The sequence below is a fragment of the Microtus ochrogaster genome, linkage group LG1 (genome assembly GCF_000317375.1).
Source record: "Microtus ochrogaster isolate Prairie Vole_2 linkage group LG1, MicOch1.0, whole genome shotgun sequence".
NCBI lineage: Eukaryota > Metazoa > Chordata > Mammalia > Rodentia > Cricetidae > Microtus > Microtus ochrogaster.
In genome coordinates, this window is record NC_022027.1 from 1,501,036 (window position 1) to 1,507,013 (window position 5,978).

Here is a 5,978-nt window from a genome sequence, read left to right on the forward strand (position 1 = left end):
ACAACCTAGATGCCCTTCAATGGAAGAATGGATGAAGAAAGTATGGAATATATACATATTAGAGTATTACTTAGCACTGAAAAACAAGGACTTCTTGAAGTTTGCATACAAATGGATGGAAATAGAAAACAATATCCTGAGTGAGGTAAGCCAGACCCAAAAAGAGGAACATGGGATGTACTCACTCATATTTGGTTTTTAGCCATTAATAGTCTTTTATAATAGTCAAGCTTGTAGTCATGTTTGTTAGGTTTTCTAGATATATAGAGATATATTTCAGTTTAATAATTTTCAAACCTTTCAAAGACCTACAGAATATGGCATTTAAAATGTTTTAAAAACTTGGGATTTTTCATAGTAATGAGACACATCTGCTTCTGGTAGCACCAATCTACTTCAAGAGGCTCCTCATGGACTTTGTTAGCCATTTGTGTAAGAAATTGTTCTTGCCTGAACGTTTGACTGGACTTGCAGGACTCACAGAAAAATGACTGCTAAAGCTGCCGAAAGAAGCTGAGTCAGTCCTTCAGGGTTCCTGCTTTATAAATGAGACTGCTAGACATTATATAGTACCCAGTAGTTACTGAGAAATTGCCAATATAGGTGTAACTGTCTTCGAAATTTCCTACTTCATGAAAATGTCTGCTGGATACTATCAACCAGTAGGCTGAAGATCGGTGCCTGAAATGTTACAGAAAAACTTTGGGTGACTGTCCAGGCAGTGAGATGTTTCTGTCAATTCTAGAGTTTTGGAGGTTGCTCACAATGCAGTTCCTGCTTATTTAGGCAAAATTATTTCCTTCTGAAGTCTTTGAAGGAGTTGAAAAATTGATAGTTATAACTATAGTTTTCCTTAGTTATGATAAAAGATAAAATAGATATAAATATTGTAACTGTAATTCTTGCTTGATAGCTGTTTTGCTATTTGTAATTGCTTTGTTAAAGTTAAAACCTTCCCTTTTATTTAAACAGAAAATTGGAAATGATGTGGGAGAAGTTCTTCTGTCTATGTGTTGCCTTTATTGGTTAATGAATGAAGTTGCTTTTGGCCAGTGACTTAACAGAGTAAATCTAGGTGGGAAATCTAAACAGAAATGTAGAGAAAGAGAGTAGGAAGAGTCAAAGAGAAGCCATGTAACCTCTGCCAGAGACAGACACACCAGAACCTTGCCTATAAGCCACAGACACATGGCAATACACAAATGAATAGAAATGGATTAATTTAAGATATAAGAGCTAGCCAGAAACACACTTAAGCTATTGGTCAGGCCATGTTTTAAATAATATATTTTCTGTGTGATTATTTCAAGTCAGGGCAGTCAGGAAACAAATGAACAACCTCCAGCAACACAGTAGTAAATTAATTGAAAAGGTAATCTTCTCTCCCAGTCTCAACCCATACTTAAAGAATCTGTTTGCTTTATAATTCATGCCTCTGGAATACATCCAGGGACCACTAGCTATGACATCTACTGTGAAAACTTCTATGTGTCATGCTCTGCTTTCAGGGACTCAGATAATCCTCTGGTTAATTTCTTATGACAGCTTTTCATTAGTCTCCAGCTTTCTCCATACCAAGCTGTTTCCATGGAGTTTCTGTTCTCTTTACATATTGTAAAATAACCAAGCTTGCTAATTCTTCTTTCTAGGTTGTATTTATGGGTTCTTTAAATTCTATAAAAGTTAAAATTTACTGAATGAGGTTAAACAGAAATCGACCCCTTTATTTTGTCTAACAACAATGGGAAAATATTTAGGATCATCTATGTGAAGTGCTGGGCAAGCTTATGGAAAAACACCGAGAGCTAGCATGGCCTGGAGAAGCGCATGGAGCAACACATAAGTGCAGAATTGTCTGTATTTATTAGTTTTTCTTCTTGTTATAATTGGGTTGTATTTATTTGCTTATTGTTACCACATCAATTTAGGCCCCTCCTCTATCCCAAAGACCGAAAATTAGATATTTACAATTGAAAGATATACTTCATAGATAATTCTAAGGAATGTACTTGGCTTTAAAACTAACAAGGCTTAAAAATGCTGTTTAAGAGAGGAACATTTCTAAATTTTAGTAGAGGTGAGTAGAACACTAAGGAGAATATTATGACCAATTAATGTTAATAACCTTTGAAGGAGTGGTTTCCATTTTCTTTTTTGATTATGGAAGAGAACAGTGTCAGAATTGGGAGAATTGGCGGTGGTGGCACACGCCTTTAATCCCAGCACTCAGGAGGCAGAGGCAGGCGGATCTCTGTGAGTTTGAGACCAGCCTGGTCTACAAGAGCTAGTTCCAGGACAGGCTCTAAAACCACAGAGAAACCCTGTCTCGAAAAACCAAAAAAAAAAAAAAAGAATTGGGGGAATTGTCCTCTGTCATTGACATTTTACTGTTTGACATCTGTAAAGTCAGATTGTTTAGCAGGGTTGGTTTCTCAAATATAATTTTCTTGACTTTCAGTTATTCCTGTTATTTTTCTCTTGTACCAGGAAAAGTACATTTCTAGGGGTTTATAGAAACATTCTAAGATAATATGTAACTGTAAGTTCCTATTAGAGGCCTTTGAACCACTGAGTTTGGAAGAGAGATAACTCAGTTCACAGCACATAATTTTGGTTCTAATATGAAAACTACAATGTAAAGTTTGTGTTTTCAATGGAAATGAGTGAGTACATGGGGCACATAGCTTTGGGGTCAGACAGCATGCATTCCAAACATAGAGGTATAACTCACTCACTTGTCATCATTTATTAAGAAATCATAATTATAAATGTGACTGGCCAGTTTGGTAAGTTTTGCTTTGACTCTGCAGCCTGGTATCATATTTTGTATGTAAACTTCTAACAAGAAATAGTTTCATAAAGAAAACTGCAGTAAAGCATTTAAGTATCTTAGAAAACAAAATTAAACCATCCAGCTGAATAATAATTAGAGTCTAGTCTGAAAATGCCATATAGGCAGATCCACTCAGTTGATGATGTCGTACCAATAGTGGGAATACATGCACACAGAGCAGGTAATTGCCTTTATGAGAACTGTGGAGAATAAGGCTGTAATCACAGAGTATATTCAACTACTGATAATATGCATATATTGGACTAGCTGGGGGAAGAAAAAATGAAAATGGAGCTTTTCTGGTGAAACCACAGCTTTTATACTTTTTTGGCATTTTGAGACAATCAATGTGTAAGCAAAAATCCTTTCAGTCTTTTGTGTGGCACATTTTTCTGTACAATGAGTAGTTTCACATTAAGACAGAGTATTCCAAGGATACTCTAGTGATGGAATGAGAAGAAATTCCACGTTAACTTTCCAGAACATCTGATGAGTTTAATGGAAGCAAAAGCTGGCCATACCCACTCCTTCAGGATGTAACTAATGTTGATGCAGGGCATGCACTGACCACGGCTGGGCCTTTTAGCCATTCCCCTTGACTGATGACCTCATAAGACTGAGCAGTAGAACCGTCTATGCCAAGGTGATGGGAGGAAGCCCATACTAAGGTGAGGATGGTGGAAGATGGCCAGGGATGGTTCACTGAGACTGCCGCACCAGAGGTTGTTACAGAGAACTTTGGTGAAGAGTCCCAGTGATGTTTCTGAGGAAACTACTTTCCAATGTGGGAATGGAGAGGGTCTCATTCTGTCACATTAGAAAACACACAAACAAACCATGTGGCAGGAATAAGAAATATGAAGTAAAACAGATCAAAAACCAAAGAAACAACCCTCCCCCCAAAAACCAAAAGTCTAAGAGACAAACAGTTTGCAGGGTTGTGTGCTCTTGAATGTAAACATAGATGTTCCAGTTTACTGGCTTCTTCATGTCTTCCACATTGGTTATCCCACTGGATAAATTTTATTAAACATGTTCATTGAAAACTTCTCTATAGCTACTCTGTCTACAAGCTTTTCAAATTCTGTCACTACCATGCTTGTCTATAAAGAGGCATTAGACTTGATTAAGTTTGTTCTTTTGTTACTCTTATAGATATAAATACACATGAGCACACACACTAATTATTATTAAATTCTGTCCTCCAGCCATTAGTTTCATATATGTTCTCAGATATGATGTTCTGAGGTTTCATGATGCTTTATTTAAAAGTCACTTTTTATGATATGGTTTTTTACGATGGAATCAATTCTATGGATGAGGGAAACTGGACAATGTGCTCCTCACTTGAACACACTTCTCACATTAAAGAATGGGTGCTCTAATGTTTTAACTTCCATATGACTTTGCAATCACTGTAGGGAGGCAACCAAGATGAATTTTTGAAACTCTATCAAGTAGCATAATCTTGGATTGTGGACAAACTCTTTGTGATTCATATAAACACTGACATATGAGTTTCCAACCTTCATTTCACAGTTTCCTTTTCAATATAATGAAAAAATACATCTCATAAAAACACTGTAACAAGTGGGTTGAGGCATGTGGAGTTCCCTGACTGGTCTGAGAGATTGCTTGTGAACAGTGTTCAGCATGAATTACAATGATGACAGTAGGTGATGCTGAATCGAGTTTATTATTCATTATAACACACTATTTCCAGAGAAGGAACAGCTTCCTCTACCATGGGTAATTCTTCTATCGTTTGGTAGAAGGACTCCACTCAATGATCTCAAGAACCAAAACTGAGTCAAACAGTAAGGCTACCTTGGTCCAAAGCTGTGTTCCTTTCTGCCTGTGCTATCTGCCTTCTGTCACTGCTTCAACCATTACAAATTCCTCTATTGAAAATGGAGATGTAGGAGTTTTTCTTTTGTTTGCTAATTTGCTTTCTATTTTCAATGTTTTTCTAAGTAACCCCTTGATTTTTTTCCTCCTATTATGGTTTTGTGAAGAACGTGAAGTATGGTGAATTTGCTCACAATCCAAGACTACGCCACTTGACTTGAATTCCTCCTGCTCCTGAGGTTAGCTTTCAAACACAGACATCACCCTTCATCTCCCTGAAGTCTCCATGCTGTCTCCTCTGCTTTCTCTTTCTATTGTTGAATTTGGTATGGGTGGAACATTAAGGGATATCTGGGTCCACTCTGTGGTTATAAGAGTAATTGCAAACTTTTGATACTGATCAATTATACAGATGTTTTAGAGGCATCTTTGTGTTCTCATGGTGGGAAGTCCCAAGAAAGGTATTCTTTATTTTTATTATTTTTAGTACAGTCTTTTTTCTTTTTACTGAAAATATATTCTTCTCTCATGCAATACAAACTAACCACAGTTTCCCATCTGACCACTCCTCTCAGTTACCCCCTACCTCCCCTCTTGTCTTGATCCACTCCCCCTCCCTTTCCTCCACAGAAAAGGACAGGTACTCAAGGGATAACAGTAAGACAGGACAAAACAAGATAAATATAACAAGGTAAAAGCCCTCACATTGAGACTGGATGACAAAACCCAATAGGATAAATAGAGTCTCGAGGGCAAGCAAAGGAGTCAGAGATCCACCAGCTCTCACTGTTAGGAATCCCACAAAACTCTAAGGTAACAGTCATAATATATATGAAGAAGACCTGGTGCAGACCTACTCAGGCCCAGAGGTTGTCCCTTCAGTGTCAATGAGCCCATATGAGCTCTGCTTAGTTGATTCAGTGGGCCATGTTCTCCTCCATACTCTGTAACTTATTTCTCCCCTCTTCCACAGGGTACTATAATCTCCTTGGCAAGGGAAGTGATGGAGAACTCCAATTTGAACTCTTTCTTTTTATGTCTGGCTTGAGTGTCTATACCTGATCCCATCTGTTGCCAGAAGAAGCCATTCTGATGACTACTGAACTTATTTAAAATAAATGAATAACTTCAGAGAGATTCATCCTGTTTTAAGATACCATCCTCGTATTTAGTCAATATCAAATATTCCCTCACAGCAATAATATTTTAAAACATTAAAATAGTGGTGAGTGTAATTTTTATTCTGTGTTTTCTCAAAGGCATTATTAATGGCTATATTGATGATGAGTAAGTTTCT